Source organism: Camarhynchus parvulus, chromosome 11 (assembly GCF_901933205.1).
Source record: "Camarhynchus parvulus chromosome 11, STF_HiC, whole genome shotgun sequence".
Lineage (NCBI taxonomy): Eukaryota > Metazoa > Chordata > Aves > Passeriformes > Thraupidae > Camarhynchus > Camarhynchus parvulus.
Genome location: NC_044581.1, coordinates 19,549,519 through 19,567,821, shown reverse-complemented (window position 1 = coordinate 19,567,821; position 18,303 = coordinate 19,549,519). Strand labels below are relative to the sequence as shown.

At 41.7% G+C, this 18,303-nt stretch overlaps 1 protein-coding gene across 3 annotated transcripts in view; it reads right to left on the bottom strand.

Annotated features, from left to right (window-relative positions):
* Window positions 1-18,303, bottom strand: part of KIAA0355 (KIAA0355 ortholog) — a 59,251-nt gene that overhangs the window by 31,662 nt on the left and 9,286 nt on the right. The window contains exons 3-4 of one of the 3 annotated variants that reach the window (XM_030955740.1): window positions 7,597-7,698; window positions 7,088-7,365 (exon numbers count right to left, since the gene is read on the bottom strand). The exons of the other annotated variants lie outside the window; for them this stretch is intronic. The gene's annotated coding sequence lies outside the window, so the exon portion shown is untranslated. The remainder of the gene's footprint in view (window positions 1-7,087; window positions 7,366-7,596; window positions 7,699-18,303) is intronic. 3 annotated transcript variants of the gene reach the window in all.

The window sequence follows — 18,303 nt, the reverse complement described above, 5'->3', positions numbered from 1 at the left end:
AATTAAAACCTTTTTCATGAACCATAATTTATTGCAGAACTCTCCCATTCATTTTAATAGTTTACTAAGTGAACAGATACAGGTCCCTAGTTTTTTACTTAGTACAACAACAGACAAATCTGCCTAATCTTACCTGAGATTAGCTGAGAAATACAACATTCATGTCCCATTCCAGTGTGATGGGCAGGCAGCACCTCTCATACACAAGGTGGTACATGAGGCACAACTGCCTAAGAACCTGACTGCTCTAAAAAACACTCTCAGCACACCAAAGTAGGGAGGAAACACAACTTCTGTACTGCCCTGCTCCTACTGGCAAACCCTGGAGCAGCTGGAGAGCCAAGAGCTCCTTAGGGCACCTGCAGAAGGTGAGCAGAGCCTGAGCAGTGGGGCAGGGATGAGATGGAGCACGAGGTGTTCAATACCAGACACTCACACAGTGTCAGGAAACGTCAGAAGGATACAACTCCTCCCATCAGTTTGCCCAGTCCTAGCTCCAGTCACACTTCAGGCCACTCTCCCCCTCTCTTACACACACCCCCCTTGATTCTATCAAACAAGGACATCCCTTTCCTTACTGCAGCAATTGCAATGTCCCAGGCACTAGGAAGAATAATCCAGGAACCCTTTCATTTAACAACAAAATGTTCCTTTAGCTATTATATTTGAGCAATGAAATCTGTAGTAATATTGTCAGAATGGTTGGGGAAGAATTTATTTCCATCTATCTGAACACACACAGTATTCATTCATTCATTCATTCCCATTTTGGCACATATGTAGAATACAAGCATCCCACAGATAAAGAAGGCAAGACACAGCAGGACAAAACATCCAGAGCTGGGTAGTTTCACTCCCAATGAAACAGGACACAAGTTTTTCAGGAAATCATTGCTGCAGACGGTTCTGCTTCAGAGATCTAGAGCAAATATTCCTTCTTATGGCACTTTCTAAAACCTAAAACTCAAAGAAACTCCCATATGCATTTCAGCATCCTTAAAGTACTCCAAGTTGACTACTTCCCTCGCTAACTACTTCTCCCAATATTCACACTGAATGTGTCAAAATGCAAGAAACTCATTAAAACCATAATTTTCTAAGATGTCTTGATGTCACATGCATAGCTGAAAGTAATTTTCTCCTTGTTTTACAAGTTATGGTGTCTTACAGTGGAGAGCATGATTAAATTGGTTTCCTTGATTGCACATAAATGTAGATGGAATAAGGGACTTAGTTAATTTAAATGCAACATGTAAGTAAATTAGTGATTGTTTTTCCTAAGTAGACATGAAATTTCTCATTGCAGAGGAACTGAAGAAATGATCATGAAAGAAAACACTAAGAAGGAAGGGTTTTCAAGCTCCAAGGTATTGATTTAGATGAGATTATCAGAGATGCACCTCAGCTCAGTGATTACACACAGAGCCTTTCAGGATCAAACACACTGAACTCATCATTTGGAACGGTCAGATATTTAGCCATTACATACACCTGCTGCATCCTAAAAGAACATAAATGCAATGAATAGGAAAAAAAAAAGGTGGCTTCCTATTTTCTACAGTTATAAACAAAAATGGCAAATCATCGTGTTTTACTTCTAGACAATTTTGTAGTCAAACTTGCAGGTACTCACTCAATTCTTCAGCTTCCCTCGTAATAAAACCTAGACAGAATCTTGAAGAGGACAGCTTGTATCTTCAGCTGATATTTATTCAGAGAGAGGAAAGCTGCACGCCTCAACACCAGACGTGTCTGAATACCATGTCTGAAACTCTATAATGAGCTCTCTGACATGCTACATACAAAATAAACATTCCTCCTTTTGCATCTTTTCCTGAAAAAGTGAAGCACAGAAGGTTCCCACGCTCTCCCTTCCCTTCCCCACTGCTCTTGGTGTGTGCACCAAATGTGAGGGCTCCACCCTGAACTGCAGGGACTTCAGGCCAATCTACCTCTTGCCACCTTAGGGGGGAAAAGTAACCAAGGGTTTCCTTCTAGTGATACAGGAGCAGCATGTTATCACCCAGAATATAACCTTAACCTTACACTTCATTTTGTGGAAAACAGAAATACTCACAGAAACCAAGTGAAGGAATTACCAAAAAAGTTACCATACCACACCAAAAGGTATTTTAGTCCTTCCTTTGTAATCAAAACCAAAACAGTGCTGTTCAGGTACTATCAAACACTTTAATAGAACTAATACATAATTATAATATCATATAATATAATATATAATATAATAATATATAATATAAACCCAGCTCCACTACCCTGCTTGGAAAAGCCCAACACGCTGTTTGCATTCTCACTTCAAGGAGTTAATGCCAGAGCTAAGGAACTGCTACGAGTTTGGACTGTCTGAACTCCCAGAGAATCAGCTTCACAAGCTCCTCTAGAAATGGCCCCATTTGCATAGAGGAAACAGAAATTGCAGGAAAATGAGTGCAAATGCAAATCTGTTTGCTACTTTTTAAAATGTAGCATCCAAATATTTTTGCTTAGATACTTCCCAGAAAAATGCTTTTTCTCCTAGTTCACCAGTCACAAGAGATACAAATAAACAGGGAAGACTTTCAGACAAGTGGATTTGGTACCCCCCAGTTTGTTTTGGACCTGCATGAGGAGTCCAATCCCCCATCTGTCCTGTTTGGGATTACCCTGCTAGAAGAGAAGGCAACTTTTTCCCTGAATCAACACAAGAAATTGAGCAGAGGAAGCAGTGCTTTGAAAAATGTTCTGACCTCAACTTCAACAACTGACAAAAGTTTGCCTTCAATTGGTGTTCCTCATGGATTCTGTTGTCCTTCCAGAGAATATGCAATAAAACACAGAAGAGTAAGACAGTCCAAAACACCTGAGCCAACTTTTGAATGTAACTTTTCATGCTATTTCATGCTGGTTTTAATTAGATGAGATACAGATTCCAAATCTCAGGATGAACTCAACACCGCACCCACCATTTATGTAAAACAAACTAAACCCAATTAATGTTCAAGAAAAAAGCTAACTCCAAAGGAGACAAGCCAGAGCAGCCAGATTGCTTACCCAGGAACAGCCTGAACAAACAAACCCACGGTGAGGCCAAAAGGCCAGGAAGCTGCCAGAGCCAAGGGCCTCCTGTCAAAAACACACAGAAGTCTCCCTGACATGTAGAGATACAAATGTGGTGCAAATCCAAAAGTCACTCCACAAGGAAAGGTGCCATTCCACCTCCACAGGTTCCTGCCACGAACATGTACATCCCATCCATCACATGGCCAGGCCACCCCATGAACACCTTAAACCAAAGATATTCCACATGGTCCTCAACACCTGCACAGCCAACTGGGAGCAGGAGGGCAAGGGAAACCTGTACACCATGTCCTGAGGAGTGCTCAGTGTCCCTCTGTCCCCAGCACAGCTGGCTCAGGGCTGGAAGAGGGACCAGGGAACAACAATTTGTGCGTGGGCATCCAGCTGCAAAGAGCCTGCTGAGGAAAGCATGGCTGGGAAGGACGTGTGTGATGGTGTTCACAGGGGTCTGAGGAGGAGGGAAGAGATGAGGATCTGACTCCATGTTTCAGAAGGCTTGATTTATTGTTTTATTTTATATATTATATTAAAACGATCCTAAAAGAATAGAAGAAAGGATTTCATCAGAAGGGAAGGAAGGAGGGAAGGAAGGAAGTGGCGGAAGAAAGGAAACTCTTCAGGATCCTCATAAATGATCAGGTTAAAAAGCCAGTCAGGTGTCCCCAACTATTTTTCGGGAGGTATTTTAAGACAGACATCACATTTTTAGCTGGGAGTTGATTTATTTTATACACTCCCAAACTGAAGATGGATTACATCTACAAAACACACCTATTCGAAAATACTAGAAATTGGAATTTGAAATTACCAGAAATTGGAATTGGTCTGGAATTGAATCCCAGACCAGGGATTCAATATAAAAAACAGTTCTAATTTCAGCAGAAAATCTCAACCTGATAAATTAAATTCTGACTTTGACTACAACTTTTCCACTACTCTCATCTATTATTATGAAAATTGCCACAGGAATGGCACCTGTCTAATATATTCAATCCACCCATGAAAAGCAAACACATCAGATGAAATGTGTGTGGGCTTTTAAAATTTGTTTTCATTTTCAAACACTGTTGTGAACACAAAACTTCTCAGCATAATACAAGAGCTGAAACTATGTTTCAAAAATCAACAAGAAGAGCCACCTTCAAGTAATGCTGGCTGGCAGAAAATATGCACCTCTGACATCAACCAAGTTATTCTGCACCTGGGATTTCTTACCAACACATCATAAATACTTAAAGCATGCAAATGCTTTTATAGGGGTTGACAGGTATTGATTATCTTCACTAGCAGGGCAAAGGAGGCTTAGGGCTTTTCCAGACTCACTCCCACAGCTGGCAGGATGCAGGCACAGCACAAGAGCCCCAGCAGCCCAGGAGGACTCTCCTCACCCAACCCCAACTCCTTCTGGGCTGGAGCCACAGATCCAGGATGGAAAACCAACACTGCTTTCCAGGGCTTTCTAATGGGGTGGGCTGCAGCCTCCAGGAGACCCAGGCACCTCCTGGATGGGCTTTTTTGTCACCCAAGTTGTAAAAATTAGAGAAGGATGGAGGAAAGTCAGAAATACACCATTATACCAAAATCGTTTTAGTTCTTGTTAGCTCATGAATTGCTCATTGGGATTCCTTTTTGGCTGCTTGCCCAGAACAGTTGGAGGAAAAAAAACAAACCAAAACAAAAAAGTAGTCAAGTGAGTCCTTAGTGAATTCATGAAGCTCCTGTTGGACACACCCTTCTCCCAGGGTGTCCCTTCTCCCAGGGTGTCCCATTCCCAGGGTGTCCCAGCTCACCAGAGCCCACTCCCAGCTCCCTGGGGGCACAGGGGTGCCACAGCCACCCTGGCAGTGCCCCATGTCCTCCCTGCCCCAGCTGGGGAGCAGAGCTCCCAGGGAGCTCCACAGGGCCTGTGCAGTCAGCACAGGTCAACTAGAATCAAACTCAGCACCTCAAATTTCCAGATTAATTTATTATTTTGGAAGCTGCTCTCGCTTAGCAGTGAAGCAATTACCAACCAAAGCACTGAGATCTGTTAAACCAGCAACCTGGTTTTATTAATTCAAAAGACCAATTTCACTGATGATATATCTACCTAGTATTTACAGACAGTCTCTGAACTAATTTATTATGCTTTTGTCTGGAGTTTTCTTCCCTTCAAAATGACACTCCTTAAAGCAACAACAGTAAATTATTTGTGTTTATTTCTGTCTTCTGCATCTGTACTGAAATTTCTGTTGGGGTGCATTTCTGTTAGGTCCCCAAAACGACAAGCAAAGACAAAAATATGTCTATGCCCTGCCCCAAAAAAATCCAAATAACCCAACAATTCTGTCATGAAAATCCCTCAGAAACAGAGAGAACTGGAAAAAGCTGAAGAACATCACATCTGGGGAGAAAGGTAAGCACTGAGGGTCCTGCCTGCTCAGCACCACACCACCTCACTTCCTTCAGACAAAAACCCCATAAACCTGGGTAACTACACTCCCTAAAAGATACACATGCAATGTTGCTGTCCCTCAGTCAGATTCAGACTTGGCAGCCCAGGGAACTGCATTTTTCCAAGGCAGAGCCCACAGTCCATCAGGAGACTTCTTGCACTTTGTTTGAAGTAAAACACGTAACACTTGAAATAGCACTGACTCCAGTCTCAGCAATAAGACATGACAGCAAAAGGAAGAGCTGGTGAAAGGAATGTGTTAAATCAGAGCTTCTTTCAGCCTTGTGTGCCTCAGCCAATGTCAAAAATAGATGCCTGTGTCAGATCAGGATCACTGCTTCAACCCTCCCTTGGCAATAGGTGCTTCTGTTACCTACTCTGAAAGCAGGACCAGCTCCCCTTTGGAAAGGGAAAGGAAATAATCTCCATTCTTTTGGGAAACAGCCTAACAAAGCCCCTGCACACAGAAGAGAAATTCCCACACATGACTGTCAGCCAGGGGAGACTCCAGGCTCCATCTCCCAAAAGGGTGCACTCAGCACCACACTCCCCCAGCAGAGCTGGAAAATGAGGAAAACCTCGTGGGACCAGACTGGGAATAAGCATAAGCAGCCCAAATTTCAGTAGAAAAGGCACAGCTCTGCCTCCCAGAACAGCTCAGCTGCAGAATTCTTTGATTCTACAGGACTGCCCAGGAGGAGACACCTGTGCACATGGACAGCCATCCATGGGAAAATAAAAAACTAAAGGAAGGGTTTCAACCCAGGGACAGTCAGCTGACAATTTCTGCAAAATCCTGAGATTAAATTAACATGTTCCTGTAAATGATCTATTTAGGCCACAGATTTCACTTCCTGCTGAAGGGAAGTCAGGAAGGAAAGGCTGAGCTAGACAAATATTCAATTATAATATGGGGAACAGGAATATTACTTGGTCAGGCTTATGCACATTGGTCCCGTTATGGCCACCTGAGACAGTTCCCAAGTCTGTCTCTGCACCCCCACCACCATCACATCCACACTTCAAGTCCTTCTAAGCAGAAGCCACCCACAATTCTTCTTCACCCTGTCACTCCTGATTACTGCATTCAAAAATATAAATGTAAACGCAGCGTCTACGATGGTGCTTGCTTTTAAAAACTTCACTGAAAAAGCAAGTATTAAGAAAACAAATTTAATTATTTCTCAGTTGTGTACTGAAAACTCCAAAAATGACCATTTTCCAAGTTTATGCAGAAAACCAGCTTCCACACAGGGGATGAACACAATACAATAAAAAACAGTAAAAAAAAGTCCAACACTAAACCATCCTACTGTAACCATGAGGTTACATCTCAAACCTCTGGGCTCACTTCAGTAATGAACTTAGGCACATGTTTAGTACCAGGTCCAGTTAGTGGTGTCTCCCACACAGCCAGGTAAGAGTTAAACTCCTTGTTACACCATCAATTGCAGCTTTCCAGCACAAGCAAATGTCCTATTTCATTTTCAGTAACTAGGAAGAGATGTTTTCAATACACATTTTAAGATCCATGCTAGAAATTTCTACTAAAATCCGTTAAAGAGGTTTAGGAAATACCTTTGAAGAGCTGAGTTACTGCTGAGTCAGTGCAGATCAAGAAACCAGGCAGAAGGCTCCACGTAGAGCTTTATTCTCATCAGCTTAAAAGGATTTGTCCATGGACTCAAACACTGCAGAAAAAGCTTCCACACCCAGAAAAATGGCAATAATTCCCACTCTTTGACCAAGCACGCAGAGAAATAAATGAAAGGCATTCTTCAACACATCTTCCTTCAAGAGTTAGGTTCTTCTGAGGAAGCTTTCGTTGTCCTGAACAAATCACACCTTAATCAAGACTTGGAAAGACAAGTGGGAGTAAGAACCCAGGTTAATACTACACTATTCAGGCATGACATACTGCATGCCCTAACACATTTTATTTTTATATATATATATATATGTATATATGCACACAGGACTAAGGGACTAAAGACACCAGATTAATTAGGGATAAATTTATCAACTCATACATGGAAAAATAATCCAAATCTCACACACAAAGTGATGGGCTCTGGTCTGATCATTACCATTGAGGAGGTGATCTCAGTGCTACAGCTGACTGGCTTTGCTGAACATCAGCCTGATGCTGAATGGCAGAGTCAGAAGAACACATCTGGAAGGGAACAGCCCTGTTGGAAGAGCCAGACACACACTTATGCCACTGCATAAATCCATGGTTTACCCACATTTCCAACTTAGTGCACAGTTCTGGTCTCTCATCACCCTCCCTGCCAGAGGGGCTCACTTGGGTGACTGAACAGTATGACCACAGGCTCAGGAAACCCCAGCAAGCTGTTGAGGACAGTTTTAAATCAGTATCGCCCACAAATTCACCCTGCTCTTGCCTTTCCCTACAAATTCATTTATAACCTCTAAGCGATAAAATGAAGGAGGTTGAGGTGGATCCATTTTGGAGCCTGAATCAGCCACTTTTACTTTGTCACTCTCTCCACCCCCAGCACCCACTGAAGGCAGTGAACAGAAGTGCCACAAGGACACACTGTTTACAACTCCTCTGCAAACAGAAACATTTCCTCATCCCAGCTCAGCTGTTCCCTCTCAGACTCGCAGCCCTGCTGCTGCTCCTGCAAACACAGATCCCACATTTCAGAAATGCCCCAGGACTTGCACTTCCCAGCACACACACGTTTGAATTTTCCCACTGAAACAAATATCCCTAAGCCAAACTGTTTTAGGAGTTTGTGATGCTATACAACTTTAAAGAAGCTAAACTCAGATTAACTTCAGTAGGCATTTCAATTATTTTAGTGGTGTTGGATAAAAGTAGTATTTCAAGGCAGAGAAAATTATAGATCATCCACACATTTAAAGCTCTTCCATGAAGAAGGAAGTTCTGAGTACAAGAAACATGAGACAGATTATGTACAGCAAATCCTGTACAGCCTGTATGTGATTTTTTTTGCCTGTTTGCAGCAAGGATGATGAAAGCTTTCAAAACATTTGGAGTAACTCAACACCAACAATCTTTCCTCACCCAAATTACTGTGCTGCTCCTGAATTCTCAACACTTGCCACAGAATTCATCTACAACATTCTCGATCCCAGACTGCATCAAAGCAATGAAAAAGCCCTGCAAATGCACTTTCTTAGCTGCATTAAATGTACTGACCCTAACCCCCTTGTATAAATGAAGTGGCATACCAGCATGTACTATCTAGCATGAGGAAACTATCCTCTTTTTCATTTAATAATGATTACCATAAACACTCCTTTGTGACTGAAATTAAAACCTAATCCAATATTTACCAATATTTATTCCCTTCAGTACAGAGTAGGAGCTTTATCCTAATGCTCTCCCAACTCATTCATTGAAAGTCTCCTACTTGAGAAGTATTAAGTATTCTGAAATGATATTAATTTCATCTCCAAAAACATGAACAGTAGTCCATATCAGAAAAACTGACATCAGCACATCCCCTCAGTGCCACAGGACAGTTGCAGCCACGGGGTTTTGCTGTCTGTGCACACAGAGATTCTGTCTCCAGAGCACAGCTCCTGCCCCAGGAACAGCCTTTGCAAATGCTTTATGGGCTCACTGTATTTGAGCAGCAGTAAATTCATCTCTGAACAGCTGGAGTTTTGCCCAGGAAAACAAACTATCTTCTCCACTGAAGAGAGAGACATGATGATTACGCCTTTCATATCCCTCTCATGTTGAAAATTATGGAATTACCAGAAAACTGTAATCATGAAAATGTTAAACTAAGGAGAATGTATTTTTACAGCAAATGAACATAATTATGTTTACCATATTTGGGCCCAAAGCTGGCTGGCAATTCAGTCTGTATATAGACAGCAGTATCTGATTCACTGTCACAGGATATGAATAAACCAGAGCAATCCAGTGTGAATTACAGCCTCCTTCCCCATAACAAAACCAAACTTTAGTGTGTACATAATGCTATAAAAGCATAATACTACTGTAAATAGCACTTCCATAAATAGCAGTAGCTGAGTAGTTTCACTTTAATTCTAAAAATCATTCTTGAACTAGACTTCTGTTACAGGAGACTTTTGGAACTGTCAAAATGCTTTATTTCTAACAAATCTATGGTTTGTAATATATTATCATATGTAGAACTAATCTCTGTAGCTGATGAAGGAACAGTGGTGACAAGTAATTTGAGATCATAAAGATTAGCAAAGTAGGAGCAGTAGCATGCATACTTCATAACCTTTCCTCATTTTTTCTGATCAAAAAAGCTGCCTCTGTGTCCTGGGCACAGAATTCACCTCCTCATTAAGACCAGAATTTTTAAAGCTTAATTAAATATAGATGAGATTTTTAAAATAGCCCTAACTCATCTTGCATAGCTGGGGCCAAAATAGGATTAGTTATAAGATCAAATATAGCACCCTTCCAGTTTATAAATCTCTAATACAAATTCAAAGGAAAAGACAGAGCCCAAACTTGCCACCTGCAACATTTCCCCCTTGGAGACCACCCAGAGCTCAGTGCTTATCTGGCTGCTCTGCTGTTCTGCCTGCTTTACACAGCACACAACTGAACAACTCCTTCCCCTGGGAGCTGCCCAACCCTCTGCAAGTGCTGTCAGCAGCTGGTCCAGGCACAGCTCTGGGCACAGAGGATCCTCTGCCCTGCCCCAGCCAAGGCCACAGCAGCAGCAGCAGCTCCCAGCGCTCAGACCCAGATTCCAGTGCCCTCCATTAGCTGCTCCCTAATCCCACCTGCTATTTCAGTCCACACAATCATTTGTTGCCTTTCATCCACACAACGTAAATGCCAAAATAAGCCACAGGTCAGCATCAAAAAGCTGCATGCTGAGGAACTCTGCAGCAGCCCTGGGTCCCCTCCATCCACTCCTTACACAGAGAAAGTTGTAAGAAATTTCTCTCTTCAAAAGCAATTGTTACCCGGGGTTTATAATTAATATGCTTTTCCTATGAAGACTAGCTTAATTAAAGTTATTTTCCTTTTATTAAGAAAAGCAAGTGTTTTAATATTTAAACAATTGTTTTCCTGCTTCTTTCAAAACAGAGTTAACATTCTTAAAAACAAAGTTATTTTCTTTCAATACAAACAAATTTACACGTTTGGAAAATAAATCTGGGGTAGATGCTACCAAGGAGTATAAATAACTTCCCCAAGAGCTCTTTACTAACCAATGCATACACAGAATTCTGCTGGCACTCTCCTCCCTCCCAGCTCTGAGCTCTGCAGTAACTACACAGCAGGGAAAGGCACACAGCAGTCACACTGATTGCACAGAAATACTGATGGAATGGGATTTTTGCCTTAAAAAAAACTGCCTTGTTCTTAGGTTGAAAATTATTCACCAAAGAACTCTCAAATATTTCCCAATAAAATCATCAGTAGTTAAATAATTGTCAATCCTAATCTACAACATATAAAACACAGTCACACCACTTTACCATGTCCTGAAATTAAAAGTACTGAGAGTTTTATATAAACAACTAAGCCCTCAATCACAGGCATGATTTGTCACCAGGTTATGTGCCAAATATTTCTGCACTGGGTTGTGCAAGAACTCTTTTGTGCAGCAGAGGATACAATGGGATATTTATGCTGGTATAATGCATTTTGAAAGAGAAACAAATGTAATGTTTTAATCCATAAAACAAATTAACACAATGGGATTGATCTATGCAGTAGAAATACAACATCCAGAGGCAAACCTGGAGACTTAAACTTTGATTATTTGTTAGCTCTTTCTGAAAGCTCAGGTGTGCTCCCCCTGAAGCACCAGGTCCCACCAGTGGCACACGCCCAAGTGGGAGATCCCAAGCCCACACCTAACCAAATACATGCTAGGGAATCCTCTCCACACTCCTTAAAAGAGCTGGATTTTGTTCACAAACTAAGGACAGAAACATTTAACATTTTAAGTGGCATCTTCTGATGTGTCAATTATACTTAACATTTATTAGCAACATGAAAGACTAAGGTTCAGTTAAATGATATTTAGGTGACTCAAGCCATGCTGACACTCCTTCCCAGCAGCTTTTATTGACAAAGGGCTTTTCTGCTGCCCCAACAGTGACACAGGGAAGTTCTGCCAGCCACGAGACATTGCAAAGATGCCAAATGCATTTAAGCAACGTCTCAATACCAGCTGATGCATCTACCATGGATTTGGCCAGGCACCTTCCAAACACATTTCCCCGGGATCAGGTTTAGAGAAAGTGACCTTTTCAGCACCAGGACTGTCTGTGCTGCTGCCAGGACCCCCCCTCTGGTACCAAGCACTGCCCATGACTAATCTGGCACCAGCAAGGAGAAGGCTACAATGCACAAGGCTCAGCATCAGGGCAATTCCTCAGCCTGGCAACTCCTATTGTGTGCATTACTACAAACTCCCCCAGGCACCATTTTTAGCCACTGCTGGATTTCCTCCCTTCTCCCATCCCCCAGCCAGGCTCCAAACCTTCAAGTAACCTTGTTCTGTTCCCCCCCCAGAGACAGCTCCATGCCTGAAACATAACCTCTAATCTTATTTTCTATTTCTAGCATACAATTCACGACCCTTATCCCAATTTTTTAAATTAAATATCCTCCACATTGCACACTCTGCTTCCGACAGTCAGGACAGAGCATGGAGTATGTCAGAATTTATAGCCATATGTTTCTTGTTGAGGACAATTTAACATTGCTTTTAAGAGCATTAGAAACAATGTATTTATACAATATAGGTTTAAAGCTTTCTCTGGTAAAGATATTAAACACAACTGTCAGTGCTCCACTGCAAAGAAACAGCTTAATTTGTTGGAAGGTTTATCTAAAGACCTTAAAATACAACAGATCTGCACTTCAGGGCAGTTTGCAATGAAGAGCATTAACTGCCAGCAATTATTCATACTTGAGAGACTATCTATGGACATTAGGTTAAAGTCTTACAAATTACAGGGGTTTGTTACAAAATCTCATCTGACACGATCTATTTACGAGAACTTTGCTTAAACTGGTTTGGGTTTTGCAATGACAAAATATGTTTGTTTGCCATTGATTCCGTAACTTTTGTTAAACAAAGCCAATTAAAAGTGCCCTACTGGACCAGACACTCATCTAGGCCACAATGGCAGTGGTCAAGACCTCCACTTTTAATTAATGACCACAATCCATAACCCTCTTTCCTATTTTTACCAATTATACCCAATCTGTACAGTTGCTAGGGCAAATGTTTTTCCATGAACAAATTCTCCCACAAAAGCACTTTGACACACAACAGCTCCCAGAGGAATGAAAAAAGGTTCCTCTGTCTCTGAAGTGCTGAAAAACAAGAAGTTTCCAGGACGCATCCCAGGCCTGGAGGTTGCAGCCTGACATGGGCAGGAGCTGCCAAGAGGTACAGGCAGGGCTGGGTGCGCAGCAGCCACGCTGAGCACGCCTCTGCCTACCCCAAAATGAGGAATTCAGCCCCAGGAAGCTCCCAGGAGTGAGGGGAGCTGGGCACTGCTGAGCCAGGGCTGTGCTCACCCAACCTGCTCCCTGCCCCTTAGGGACCACCCTCACTGACACTGAGGGGAAAAGGGAATTCCCATGGACCCATGCCCCAAAACTCTTATAACACACCAAGACAGAAGCAAGTTTTTCAGAACAAGGCCAACTATACTGATATGACTTGATTAATCAGAGAATTAGCCAGCCTAGGATGCTAACAGCAGAGAAACTGCCACTAGTACTTCACAAAATGACTTTCCAAATTGTATTTCAGACATGAACAGTTACAGGACAACTTGACCATAGAGGCAAAATTAAGAAAGAGGAATGATCCTTGAACCATGACATTAAATGTTATGACACAATATGTTAATTTTTTTACATATATACCTTATCAATGTGCTTGACAATCAATATGGGTTGTTTCACACCATTTTGCACAGGCAGTTCTAGTAAATACCATCAGTTTGTTCTACTTCTCTCTCCCACTCCTTCAGCTTCATCCTATTCTCAGCAGGGCATCATTTGAATTTCTTACCAGCTCCACACAAATCCAACAGTGGAAGTGGGAGGACTGCCTCCAGCAATTAAGAATAGAAGTAGATAAGTGAACACATACCAGACTAGAGAAAATCAAGTGTGAGAACTTCTTAAGGTAGCAGAGCTGGATTTTGGAAGAGACTGAAAAACAACAGAGAAACTGTGAAGTCAAGAGTCACCTCATTAACATATTTATCCACCATTGGGTATCATAAAACAAAAGTTATCAACGACAGGAGCAGCCCATGAGATTCATTTCTAGGTGACTCCTGGGGGATAACAATACTTTCTTTCTTTCTTTTAAAAAAATTGATAAAATTACACTGTCAACATAAAGAAATACAAGTCAGACTGCCTCATCCCTCAGCAAAAACATGTTATAAATCCATATTTTGAATGGCAACTTCATTGAGTCTTAAGGGTCAAAATTTGAAAACTTCTCTACCACACCTCAAAATAAGGACTCAAAGCATCTTAAAAAACCTCACTGAGATTCTCATGTCAACGAATGACAGCCACAAAAATTTATCATGCCACTAGGAAAATATGTGAAAATATGTTTTCAAAAGGATACTGTTAGTCAAATGGAAAAAGAGTATCACAACAGCACTGTCCAAAACCCAGCTACTTCAAAACACTGAATTAATTAAGCATTTTATGGACACCAGAGTTATAAAATGCATCATTTAAAGAACTAATATAATATTGCTTGTCAATGCAAACATAATTTAATCTTCCCACAGTCTCTGCCTTTACTATGAAAGGTACTGAAGCAATTCTAAGTCTTCATCGAGGACAGCAGTAAAGTCTTTAATTTTTCAGCACTGTTTGCACTCCCATCTTTCACAAACTTGCAGGAACACAACATAGGTGGTTTTAGTTATGCTAAGAATATTCTTCATTAGTCATAAAGGATGAAACCCAAGTTGTACCAGAGTGAATCCATACGTGACACCATTTAAAAATCATTACTTCACAGGGCAAGGGCTCCTGGAGCACAGTCACTGCTGCAGGCTGGAGCTGCATGCTGATGTGTGCCTTCATTTCCAATAAAGCATGCAATGCACATTCAGCTAAGTCAAAACAACCCTTCCAACACACAGTCCTTTAGAGGAAACACTCAAATTACTAATGAGCACATGAAAAGCTTTGAAGCTCACTGAAAAATTAGCAGGTTTTTTTTAATTTCTTAAAGAAAATCTGAGAACAATTTTTTGAAAAATCAGCCTTTAACTTGGAGCTGGAGCATCAGCAGGTGCTGGGGGCAGTGCTGCCATCACTGCTGTCCATGCTGCAGCAGGGTGAAAGGGACACTGGGCATTGTCCCTGTGAAAGGGACACAGCACCCAGTGCCTGATGGCTTTCTTTGATACTTAACAACACAGTCATTAAACTAATGCTAAGAAATTAATCTAACAACTCCATTTAAACTAGTAAATATGATCTACAGGGACACCAACGTGATCTAATAAACAGTGAATTGGCCACTGTGCCTTGTGACACTGCTACCTGCCACAAACTCCTGGCACACCTGGCTGAGCTGACACAGCTCCCTGCCAGGGAGCCTGCTGGGAGGACACTGCAGATCCACCCCTCAGCAACCACAGCAGGAATCTTCTATCTGAACACAGATCTCAGCTAAGACCTTCCCACACACTCACTGCTTCCCAATCCCACCAGCCCCAGTGGAACCATCACACAGCACTGATGGCTCATCCAGGCTCATTTTGGACAAAACTCAATGCCCACGCTCCTCATAATCAATATTATGGAAACAAGAACTTCCACAATGGCTCTGGAGAAGGTAAGTGAAATTATTATTTAGGAAAAAAATTCTCCTTGCATCTGCTTTAAGATAAGGAGCAAAGTAACAGAGCCCAGGAGACAATGAAGTGGTTGTGGGAAGAGCCCTGCTGCTGGACCTTGATATCTAAGGCTTCAACTTCCACTGCAGTTCTTTATTATGTTCTCTATTTAATGATAATGCCCCTTCTTCCACATTTTTCCCCATTAGGCAGGCTCTGATAAAAACCTGAACCTGTGTGTCCTGTGCCCCTGAATTACTGATGGCAGCAGAAAGTGCCAATGGCTGCAGCACAACCAAACCAAACAGCAAATTCTTCTGGAGGAGGATTTCCATCCACTCCTGCTCCCCACAGTGCTAGATGGGGAAAAATAGGGAGCTGTGTTCCTACTGCACCAATACTCCTTCCTTCTCCAGCTCTGTAAGGATTTTACTCTGCTTCTAGAATTATTCTGTTAGGCAATTACAGTATCTATATTCTACATAAGTCCACAGTATGTATCTGTAGAAACCTCTCAGGGAACACTATAATGCATAAACACAGAGATGCCACATTTATTTTCTGCATTTCTATTTATAACATGAAGTTTGGAGTTTCCTGCAAATTTTGAACACTAAAAACATATCCTGCTTTTTTACTTCCAATTCAACAACACCGGCCCATTGTCAATTTCTTTTCCCTACTTTCAGATTAACTCCAGCCAGTTAAACCCCACAGCATCAGACAAGCATCCTTACTACACACTGAGGTATTTATAGATTAGGTTTTACCCACAGCAATACAAAATATGGATTTCCTGCATGTACCTAACAACGCCTGCTACGTGCACACTGCACAATGCCTGCTCTGCCCACTGAGGGAGTCAGATTTCAATGAGACATTTTCTCAAAATTTCAAGTCTAGAAATAAATCAAATAATTACCTTCCTTCAAAGCATCCAGTAACACTCTGCAGCTGGAGCAGGCCATACCACTTTGTGCATTTATTTTATTAGGAACAATGTGTTCTAAAGACAGAATTGGGACTAACCACAATCAGAGTATTATTGGACACACCAAGGGGTTTTATCCTCTGCTACCACTTGTGCATTTCCACGAAGCAAGGAGAGGTTGGGCAGTGCTTTAGCTGCCCCAGGGACACTAACTCGCACCAAACTGAGTAACAATAACAGGAAATCTTTTGCATTTTCAGCATGGCAGATTCCTCTCCCCATCTTTCAGCTAACATTCCAATCCTCACAATGTAACACATACAATCAGGAGAGTTTTATATGGCAATTAAAGTTTCAAGCAGGAAAAAAACCCCAAAAAAACTAAAAGCAAGAACAAAAATAAGCACAAAGGGAAAGGACAGTGAGTGGATTCAGCAGCATAAAAAATGGAGATGATTCTGTGCCTGGCAATGAAACTGATGGGTTTTTTTACAGCATATCAATATAACAATATTCAAAATTCAGATGAAACTATATTTTAGGGCTCTCAAATGCTATTAGTGAAGCATCCTGCTGGTTTCTGAGTTGCTGCATGCCTATCAGAAAATCACTTTAAACAGCAGAGACACTTGTAAAATGGAACCTTAGCTCCTCTTAGAGCTAATGTTTTATTCTGTGTCTGAAACAGAAATTATTCCATGGACTGCTTTTCATATTCTTCAGGTGATTATGCTGGCATTTCTTCGTCTCTGAAGCTGAAGCATACACTCCGTTTAGGGGTAATTTCTTTGTCCACACTTTGGTCACAACAATGGATTTTTATTAGTCCAAACTGACACTTATTTACTGCTAATAAAAACTATTTCAATAAAAACTATTTCAACCTCTACTAGTAAGCACCTAGAAGATAACTACTCAAGAAAAACCATCAATGAAAAAATCTTGTGGCATGGAGGTTTTTACCATACACCAATGTTGTAAATACCTGACTTATCCTGAATTCACAGAATGTTTTGGGTTGGAAGAACATCAGAGCCCATCGCATCCCACCCCTGCCATGGGTAGGACACCTTCCACTATCCCAGTTATCCTTGGTTATTCCAAGGGCCCATCCAACCTGGCCTTGGACATTTCCAGGGGTGAGGCAGCCACAGCTTCTCGGGGCACCCTGTGCCAGAGCCTCAGCACCCCCACAGGGGATCATTTCCTCCTAATATTTAATCTAAATCAACCCCCCCCCCCAGCAAAGACCATTCTCCCTTGTCATACCACCACATGCTTTTGGGAAAAGTGACAGATTTAAGCTTGTTATTCATAAAGGGTTTTTTACCTAATATTTGTAGTTCTAAAAGATTGCATTGAATAGTCTCTGTCAATTACTTATTGAGTTCATGACTATGAGCAACTGCTTTGGTGTGTTTCTTACTACAGTCTTCTCCTATTTAACAAGACCCAACATTTTGAAAGAAAACAAACAAAACAAAAAAAAAAAAAAAAAGGAGAGGCCCTGCAGTGTAAGTGCAAGTAAGCCACAAGTACCGGGCACACAACCTTCAGCTCACCACCAGCCCAGCATGAGGCAGCATCTTCCATAACGAAGAACATGGAGCAGCAGTTTTAGGAAAAAAGTCATTTCACCAGTGAAAACAAAAACCAGTTCTTCCCTTCACATCATCTACAAAGCATGACTTTTGAAGCGCTAGTCCTGTAAGTGCTGGTTCTTACCAGAGAGGTGCACAACACCTAACCTGCTGTGCTGGAACACCCAGCAATCAAGACAGAGGCATCTGACACCTGAGGACACACGCTGATACATGTAAGTCAATTTGTCAAGTGTTTCCCTCCTCTGAGGGTTATTCTGCAGCTGCAATTCCCATTCCCTGCTTTTTTTTCAGAATATATGAAGTGGATCCTCTGAGATCACAAGGTTTGGACTGCTTCAGACAGAAACCCACCATCCTTTGGCCAAAGCACTACCTGCTTGTGACAGTGTAAGGCCAGGGAAAGCCACTGAGCT